This window comes from Mya arenaria, chromosome 5 (genome assembly GCF_026914265.1).
Source record: "Mya arenaria isolate MELC-2E11 chromosome 5, ASM2691426v1".
NCBI classification, from domain to species: Eukaryota; Metazoa; Mollusca; class Bivalvia; order Myida; family Myidae; genus Mya; species Mya arenaria.
Genome location: NC_069126.1, coordinates 68,274,913 through 68,286,242, shown reverse-complemented (window position 1 = coordinate 68,286,242; position 11,330 = coordinate 68,274,913).

Genomic DNA, 11,330 nt, shown 5'->3' with positions numbered 1-11,330 from the left:
AGCGCAGAAGGATTTGATATTCAAATCAAATGATGATATGAGGCCAGTTTTCAATCAGACTGAAACCATCCGTGTGTATTGCTCCTACACCTTATATTGTGAGTCGTTTATCTGTATAAATTTGGTGATTGGTTTTAGAATATATAATCGGTCTTGTTTTGGAATGTCTTTTTTCCTTAATTTGTTAATTATAACGATTGTAGGCTGCTGGTGTTGAAGCAGATTTTAATAAAATTATTGTTTTTAATAATGAAGATAATAATGATGACTGGTTAATCACTACCAAAATTCGGCTGACGTTTTTGGTAGTCGCTTAAAATTTGTTGTTATCAGAAGATACCACGAATACATAACATTAAGGTTATTCGGAGTATCGTATCCGATAAGGAGGGTATTTGCCTATTGGCTTATTTAATGTAGATTTTTAATGCAGAATAAGGTTAAATATTTTTTATAAGTAAAAAGGACGCCGAATTTACTTGAAGATAGTGTTTTTCCTAAATATGCCTATAAAAGCAGATGCCACGAGGGTATGACTTTTTTGTAAACTATCATGAACTATGTTTAACATGAGTTAATATGTCGTATGAATATATAACAAGTCCCCATTCCATATAGTACACATTGGTCTGCATGACATCATTGGCATCAAGAAAAAAATTATTACTTGCATATTCACAATTGTCATTTTAAAATTCATGAAAACAATAACAAACTTTATCTAAGTCCAAAGAAGTCTGAAGTTAAATCCGAGATATATATATATATATATACCTACAATCGTCACAACGCTCATTCTAGAACATATTATCCACTGGAGTCGGAAAGGTGGCAGGTTATAAGATGCTGATATTGAGGTGCATGTATGTATTCAAAATAGTTATGTCATATTTTCCAGCCTCAAGATGACATATGGCGACCTGATTTTGCGTTGCAGAATGCATTTAAAGTGTTTACAGCACTTGGATCTGCATACCTTAAAGTAAAAATACTTTCGGACGGTACAGGTAATTGGAACCCTTATCAGGTGAGGTTCTACAGTGTTGTTGAAAATATATGGAGTTACTGCCAGAAGGTACCGAACGACATTAAACTATAGACGGGTTTGGTACATTATCGCATTTCCCCTCGATATGAGGCGGCTTTGACTTCCTAGAAACAGTTCTATTCAAAAAGAGTTCACATTTTACCATAATCTTTCAGTGGAGCATAATTACCAATTTTACAGTTTAAATCATCCCGTGTGTCCATGAAACATGAACTGTGGTAGATACATAAACATCTCATTATCCACGTCGATGATCTTAAAACGAAGCACCTTGATCAAATGAGTTTGATTTTTTTTGAATGGTATATGAAATTGATTATCTCTGCAAATGTGGGATTGTCCATATTTAAAATGTCAAAAATGTTTCAAAACGTATTGTTGAATTCACCAAGTAATAAAATGTTGAGCATGTATTATCCCTTACCCCTCGGATATAATTGTTGCTATGAATATAGTCTTTAATCGCGCAAATGTTTGTTGTTGTTTTTTTAATTAAAGGTATCAATTTCTTGATAAGCACATGTTGAGGAACATAAAAAATATGTTGAAAAATAATATATTTGTATTTGTAACATTTAAAAAGGGAGCGAACCACTCTTAGTCGTTTGACCCATTAATATTAACAAATTATGTTTTATCTGAATTTAACTATAACGTGTTTTCTGGAGGCAGGGATCTAAATATGAAATCACTTTTGTTAAGTTTGGGAACTGCAAGTCTAAACGGTTACACATGTTACCGACTGAAAATGTAGCTTATAAATTTATAATAAAACTATATTTTTATTTTGTATTACAATTATTATGGAAATTTAATACAAAATACCGTATATCAGTTATAATCATAAAAAAATAGCATTCTACAGTACATGATTATGTTATGCACTATGACGTTATTTCTCTATCGCGTGATTGTTATGACGTGACGTCAGCAGAGTAAAATACTGCTGTATTATCCGAGGAGCATTTTAGCATGAAAAAAGTGTTGCAAATATATCCTTATCTGAATAGTTCGACCATTTCTCGAAATGTTTTCACCGTGTAACTAAGTGTGTTGCCTCTTTCCGTAGTTGTGCACTTTTGTTCCGCGATTTGTTTTGTAACTTGCTTCAGGGTTACTTTACCATTTGATTATGGGGTTTCTTCAGATTCTTCAGTCTACTTGTGACGTTAACATTAAATATTTCCCGTTTGACGTACAGGAATTCTGGCTAAAGATCACATCTTGGAGCTACAGTGATGAGCACGTGAGCATCATCAAGGGAGATAATCCTAAAGATCAAAGCCAGTACACGGAAAACGCTAGGTTGACTCTTGTAGGTTACTAAATTATTGTTTTTGTCTTTATAATACATATCATGGTTTTCAAATACGAGATGTGTGTTTTGACGTATGAAATATCACAATCAATATTGAATTCAAACAATTTGTTTATTTAGTTAGTAATTAGATACTAATTCTAATCAAGAAAAATCATTATTATACTTTCTGCTTTTTAATAAATTGTAAAATCGGTTTATTTAATATAAAGTGTCAATGTACAATTATTTCTTTATTAATAATGAAGTTATGCTTACATTTAAGACTGCTGTTTAATTGATTGTCTAGTATAACCTTAATTTCATGCATGATTCCAGATTGGCACTTCAGCTGAAACGGATAATGCTACAGTTATCTTCAGAATAAAAATGAAGAGCCGAGCTATTTCATCATAAAGTCGTGCCCCTTTTGCTTCTTTCGTTTTTTGGCTGTTCTCACGTTCGTGCTGCCTGTAACGTCAGGAGAACGTGCCTCGTACGCCATCACGACTTTTCTGTCCGCGGCAGTTTTTCTGACCATTGTTTCGTCCAAACTACCTAGCAGCTCGGAAAATGTTCCAATTATTTCGATATACCTGACAATATTGTGTTTTGATACCACTGCTATCGTTATTATCATTGTTTCAATTGAGAATTCACGCAAAATATGAAAACAATCAGCCTGTCGGAAAAAACTTCAAGTATATACATAACGTAATCATGCTAAAACGATGCACAATGAGGTGAAAAAAACGAAAATGAAAGCGACAACGCTGAACATAACAAAGATAACGACAAACCCCTATCATGGGAAGAAGTTGTTAATGCTCTTGAATATCTGTTCTTCTGTTTTTTTCTCCTCTGTACTGTGGTCACCAACTTAGTCTTTTTTGTAATCTGTGATATGAATTATCTAGGTGAACAAAACCCGCAAGAACTGAGCAACAATTAATGTTTGTGAACGTAAATAACGTTTGCACATGACATATCATGTTTTATATTAACAAGGTGTGTAAAAGAGAATTAAACCCAGGCTTACATTATATATCTTTGTACTAGTAACATTCATTTTTATGTATTTGTGTGTACGAATGTGAGTAATCTTGCGTCGTACTCAAATACACATTTATACTTAAGTGACATATGTGAACTTGTGAGTATAAATGAAAGAGTTTGTTATACGGAATTATTAAATACAAATGCATGTCATATTACTAAAAACTAAAGAAAACCGCTATAGCCGTTGATAAGGGACAAAGCAACATTGTCAAACAACATCTTCACCCTAGCCAGAGTATCTCTTTTCTTAAACGTTTCATAGCAACTCTTTTGCTAGTCATTTCAACTAGTGTTCTGTTTAAAATGCAATCTTAGGTTGGATAATAATCAAGCAAGGGTCGGTACACACTATATTTCGCATAGATCATGAGAGGAACCGAGGAGCTGAAATCGAAAAATGTGATGCCCCTTCCATTTTTCATCTATCTTTGTGTTCTTGTAAATTGTTTGGGTAATATAACTATTATAACACTTTTGCGTATATTGCAAAGAATTTCACGTACAATATGTTGTAAAAGTTTCTACAAATTTCAGATTAGTATTTTGAGTGTATGATATAAATCATTAAAAGAATGGCAAAACTCTTTAATACTAACCATATGAAAGAAATGGTATGAACATTAGTATCATTATTTGCATGTTTTGTCAACTTGAGTGTTGTTTGGTTGATTGAGAGGTCGATTTCTAGTGTATGCATATTTGCTTTCTATATCAAGAATGAATTGTGAATCTATAGAATGAATCAGGTTCAGCTACGAACAATGTAAATTCGACAGTTGATAAGGAAACCAACAGTGTGCACTGATGTCAAGGAAATGAAAAAAATGTTAAAGAAGTAAGCTTAAACCGCAATAAGGACGTCAATGTTTATCCATAGTGCTTAATGTTTTGGTACCATTTTGCTAGCGCATGTCTGACACAACCAATTGTTTGATCATTTCGATACACTAGCCAGCATAGAAGGTAACACAGACTAAAAACACTTGGCATGGACAAAATAAATGTTGCGCAATTATTTCAAAGACAAATAAGACTAGGGTTTAATTTTACTTTATAGACTTTTCATTATGTATATGATGATTTGCTTTAATTTCTAGTTGATTGGGCATGCTCTATGTTTGTATGCTTTATTTTTAACGTATTATAGTTTACAAGGAATGGTGTTGGAACCAATAGTGTTATTTTTTAAAGTGAATTACATGTAGATTTTAAGTGTGTTGACAAAACCAATATCCATATCATCATATTAGTTTGTTTTCTTACCCCAATATCCATAGCTTGTAATAAAACTGGTAACATGAGTAACAAATATTGTTTTGTTGTATTTTGTAGTTCTTATGTGTACTGTGTTAGTTGTGTTTAATTTTCAAATTTGCTTTTACAAAAAAGTTTTTAATATCTTGTTTTCAGTTCAAGGACTCCGTAGATAAAGGTTATGGGTGCCCTATAGAAATAAGTGTGTCTGTCTCTCTTGCTATTCCGAACGCACCCTCCCCCCTTCCCCCCCACCCACGTCTACGTTTCGCACACGGCGGCCGGATGCGTGCGGTAATAATAATAATTTTCCACGTAACAACAAAGTGATGCCCACTTTTTCAAACTAAATGAATAAAATAAGAGATATTAAAATGATTCAGTTGTTATATAATTCATTTTATACTAAGTGATTTTCATAAGACCTGATTTTTCCGTATAGGCAAATTCAAATTTATTGTGAGTATTTTTCATCTTGCAGTGCAGATAAATGCATGATACGATCCATTTTATAAATCATTTGTTTTAACATCAGCATGCAGGAATTTACCGACACGTATTTTGCAGGAGCTGGGATAGCATTTCTCACTTCACAGACTTACGTAGAGCTTTCTCCATACCTTTCAATTTCAGAAATGTTAGTACCGGAGGGAGACCTATCCTATGTGTCTCATATTTGTTTACCCACGTTACAAAGAGTGTGCAAACTTCGTAATGTGTATCATGAACCTGACATGTACATTTATGTCTAGACAATTCATCCCTTTTCTTTCTTCGGAAACATATGAATCCGTGTATAGTTAAAGTACTACATCAACGAGTTCTTTTAAATGTTCTGGGTTTTTTTTAATAAAGATAATAATGTTAAACTCCAATATCATAAAACATCATGCTGTATTAAGAAATTATTTTTTGGACAGAGATCTGGATAGCTCGTTGGCTCTGATATACAACACAGTTCATCTTTTAGAATATTTATGCGATAAGCTACAGAAACAAGCTCAGTAGCAAAACGTTTAAACATAAACCCGGTTTAATGGCACTGGGTAAACGCCAAATACATAGAACATAAAATCACAAACAAGAAACAAGGAAGAACAGAACAAAACTCCACCAGCAGCACAATGCATACATACTATATATAAAAAAGGTAGGTATATTTATCAAGGATTGTTAGGTACCGCCTTGGAACGGTCAGTAAAATGTAAATGTACTGGGGGTATAACCCAGTTTGTGTGCACAACCCCAATCTTATCCCAACTCCTCATACCAGATCAAAATGCAAATGAATCATTAAGGCTTACCACATTGCTGCTCATGCATTAATTATTTAAACATGTTTTATTCTCCCGTACTTAAATAACTTCCATTTTCATCGATATGGACAAAAAGGAAGAATATATTTCTCTTTTGTTAGAACATTTTCGTATCTTTTGTATTTTTTTTACATGTTCGTTAATTGTTTGTTGTATATAATGGTCAGACAGAATATATCTAATATCCAATGTATTATATAATACAACACATTTACATTTTTATGTTATACACTTTATTCTTAAAATTGGTATACTAATCACTCGCACTACTAACATTGTATTTAATGCAAATAAACGGAATAAAAACGATTTCTGTTTGATATAATTTATTGAAGCGTGTAATTGCATCAGTCTTAAAGGTTAAGATATAATAAAGGTAGTTAAGGAAAACGTCTGAGAAATATTTATTCACCGCATTTGTATTTATTTACCATATTATTTCCGTAGCACAGTATATATGCATCAATATCCGATGCATCATGACTCCCTGTCAATGATGTTCTGATTTAAAATTATAATGCTGTATATTTTATCAAGGAAACCCAGTTCACATTTTTCACTAACAATGAATCAGAATCAGAATAGGGTGATACATTAAACAAAAGGAACATTTTTTTTACAAAAATAAATACCAAAATGCACTCCGCATTGTATGTATATGCATTTAATTAAATTAATTTGCATATAATGTATCCTTTAATTAAGACATATTAACCCTTAACCTTAAAGTATATATTATACTGAAAATACATTTTATCGAAAATATTTTAAGTAATGTTCTAATCCCGGAATATTGCTACATAATGGTCATGAAATTACGTTTTATATGGTTAATTTTAGCGGAGGGGCCACAGTTCTTCGACCATACCCATCCGGAGTGCCTATGGAATTATAGTCATCCTAACAACCAAATTTCAATTACTCAATGTGTTTGTCTTCTGTTATCTGTGGTTGTAACATTCTATCCATAGTTCTTCTGTTTAAGGTATCTATGTTGAGGATATTTTACCTAACTGTCACATATTTATATTTGTCATCGTCTTAGTAATAACCTCTGTGTTGCGATAATTTTTGACATCAATATGTATAAATATCACTGTAAAAGTGCACTGTTTGAACAAATCAACATATGCATTTAAAAATGAATCAGGTTTGAATATAATTTTATACTTTAGCGAAGCATTTCTTTCATATTTCTGCTGTTAAATATGCCATACTGATTTATCTACGCTCTTGCTGGAAAAACCTTCTTTATACGCGTTGACATTGAAAACAAGTTGGTATTGACATATGTTTTTTTTAACTTCCAAGCGAAAAAACTCTTCATTCACAAGACGAATAGGGGGAATCGTTATTACAACAAATGCGTTTTCCATCGAAATATGTACACAGTTCTTGTAATAGTGTACGGTAAAGGGAAGCAAATCGTGAATTTAATTCTAACTACTACACCTCAGTTACATATACTTACATGTTTCTATTTTGGTGTCAAGGCTTTTAATACAGACAATGCTGTGATTATATTATATTCTTTTTGTTTTGAATGAATCCAATCTGGGGTTTAAATGCGACCTTGTGGACATTATTTAACTGTACATTCTTGGACGCTAGTTTTCCTTAAAATGTTAGTTGCTTTAAAAAAATACAATGGATATAAGTAATGGTTGAAATAGGAACTAAGTTGAATGAATAAACTAGTGACAGTTTGTTTCATTATTTATTTCAGAAAATGAGTTTATAGGTCAAAGTGTCTGGATTTTTAAGGGATATCTGATATCAAAATGTGTTGAAATTAAATCTTAAAACAGTAATAATTTGAACAAAATTGAACAGTAAACACTCTCAGTCAGTTTGTCAATGTTTTGATCCTCAGCATTATTCCCGTGTCGGCCTTTAAGTAGTCTTGAACATATAAACGTAAACCGGCAACGATTTCAAGTAAAGTGACAACGTCGATTTTTAAGGTATTTTTTTACTGACTTTTATTGTTCGCTTGATCTTTAAAATTCGACATATTGCTCCCTGTATCACTGTAACACGTTTAAAAGATGTACAAATGTATAATAAGCAAATATAATAACAAAGCTTTGAGTGAGACATTTTCATGATTTATCTTATTTCTGTAACTTTTTTAAACATCAAGCAGTAAAACCCAAGGGTCACTTGTAATCTAGACTTCGCATTGTATGGTGTTCCATTACATTTTTAAGAATTTGAGTGTAACCAAAGTTTAAACATTCAGTTCTGATTAGTTTAAGCATTATATGTATGTTTCATATTTATAATACTCACACTTGTGCTTAAGACAATTTTAATAACATTGAATGAATTATTTCTACCGGTGTTCCAAAGAAGATGGGACATTTCGCTGCAAAAAAACAGACGGCAACGGAATTTGTAGGTGGATGCTACATTAAAAAGCTGGATACTTATATAGACCATAATGATATATTATATTTAAGGGGTGAAATCCATCCAAGTAGAGGGAATCGGACATCCGAAAGGTGTCATCATTGACATCGATACAAAGGTAAAGCGTGTGTCTGACGCATAGTGCAAATGCAAACATGGGTAACTTATATATTTATTCACATCAGTCATTCTCGCTACATAAGTGTTAAAACAGATACTAAATAAACACCCGTTATGAATAAATCATGAATGGGGAACTCGGAAGTGACAATAGATGACAGTTATTAATGCCTGGATGAATAACCTAGTATTCTATAGTATGAGCAGACATGGTTTATTAGGGTAATGTTAGTCTAATATAATAGACGTGTTATACGGGATTCTTCCAATCCCTAACGTCAAAACGGGTATGTGCAATAACCGGAACGGAAGGTTTTGAAAAATATTGAAATTGTATTTAGTGTATTATTTTATGTTTGAAATGGATAATAAAGGTTTATATTCATATCTTATCATGTAAGTTCAAAGCTATTTTACACAAAACCAGCACCAAATGCATAAAAACACATGATTTACCTTTCCAATAAAACGAAAATTTACTGACACAGACAACAATTATGCCCAGAGAAACATGTCGACCCAATCGAAATAACTCAGCAACCTCCGACAAGCTTCTAGATAAACCTCGTAAATACACTAACAACTCGGCTATGGCCGAGTGCTCCGACTGTTGTAATACTGTGACCTGCAGCCTTACAGGTGCCCTTCATGTATATATTGTTACGTTTTGACAGAATGAATTGAAGAAAACCCAATCAAACTCATAATTATTCGTTGGCTATTTATTTTTTGTGTACGGTACTAATATAAAATAACATTATCTAGTAATATTTCTTGTTTTTATGATATTTTATGGACGCAATATGCTTTAACCCGGAATACCGATCAGAACTACCCACTTTTAGTACAAAACAATTTGTACGTGAAGGATTTGCCATATCAAAAATCGTAAAAATAATCCGTCAACGTACAATTATTTGGACTAAGGTAATGTATACCCAGGTTCAGTTTTTAGTGAATGGCCACTTTCTCTCATATATAATCTATTAATAGTTACAAAACTTGTGAAACATGTCCACACACTTTGGCCTTGATCACCGTTGTAGAGCAAAGGAAGATTGTTGGATACAAGAAAGTCCCCTCGTTTTTGTCGTCAACGAGACGGTCAAAACAGTGGGACAATCCCGAAGAACCCAAAATAAGACCAGAGCCCGTTTCCCACATGATTTTTGCAGTCAAAGACATGTCTAAAGCGCACGAGTGAAAAAAAAACAGTCATTACTATTTTTACAGATAATCGGTAAGAGTCGTTTTCAAAACTTTTCATAACATCTAGTTAACCTTTGCTGTACAAAACCATTAGACTTAATATTTGAACCATACTTTTGTATCTTTGTTATCAATTTCAGGTTGAATAAAATAAGGATAATGGAGTCTTATGAATATATTTGGTCACATATCTATTTAGCCAATCCAACATAACATACAGTTAGTATATTGTTGTACCTGAATATGTTATTCAGATGACAATATTGGATAATACAAACAGTAATCTAACCGAAGATTAACTCAGACATTAAGAAATACAAAGTAAAATACAGTGACATGTTCCGAAAAACTCGGGATAGGAAGCAGGGACTAGTTTTACCAACAGTGCCACACTATTGTTCAATAGTTCATTAATATATACATGTACAAAGAAAACAACAAATACAATAGCATACATAGCCAGAATAAAATATTTACCAATAATAACTGATTGATTTCAAAAGTGCCATTATTTTTATCAGGAAAGTGCACTTGACCAATAACCACGTTGCCAATCTGAAATCCTTTTCGACAATTTTAATTTCATATCTTGTGGAAGAAATCAACAATGATTCAACGTTTGTCGAAACACCTTTTGACCAAAAGGTTGTTTGAAGTGTTATTTATACCATGTTAGTTGACTAGCAGTTTTTTTTGCAATTTATACTTTATACTCAAAACCGTGTAATTTGTGAGAAAGCAGCATACACTCCATATTTGATTTACTGTACAGATCAAGCTCAAATCTTTTCTATTTAAAACCAACCACTTCAGGCCAGCAAAATGAAAAAAAAGTATGCGAGTGCAGCTGAAGAAACACTGGTAACTGGTTTGTGCATAGGATTTAGAAGCTTGATATGTTAAAGATTGAGGATTTATCTCCATTGAATTAAATCTTAGAATAATATTGATATTAATATGTACATGTATGACTTGTTCTTTATTACAGTTTAAGTCTTTACTACACAGTTTTGACAGAGTCATGATCGATTATACGTTATATTTGATTTGAATGTACAGCGAAAACAATTGACTTACACAGCAATTATACATAAACGATTCAGACAGTACCGTTCTTCTTTTCTTTTTTTCATTGGTAGCTCAGATGGTGATCTGATTTTTAGACGAGGTAACATCGTGTGAGCTGGTTTAATAAAGTAGCTGCTTGATGATCAGTGTTTTCTTGATTGGGCTTCCCGTCGACAAAGTGCTGATATGAAAATAAGAAATCGGTGAAAATGCTTTAAAATCACAGCTACAATAAGCCGTTGTTTGCATAGTAGCCATACGAGTATTTGAGATTCGAGAGTATGCAACAAAACAGCTGATAAGCATATATAACGGTTAAGACGACAATACTTCTTTCTTGAAATAAATCGGGTTAACGCTTTAGCCTGATCAAAAAGGTCATACGATGTCGATTTCACTGATCGTAACCCAATATGTACGATGTTTGAAAAAAGTTACACAACTTAAGGTCACCGTTTCAAGTCGGACAACTTCTGTATTAAATATTTTTATAACGGAATGATTTGTTCCCCTTTTATTGAAACGTTTGTTCAGGCGTAGAAATGTT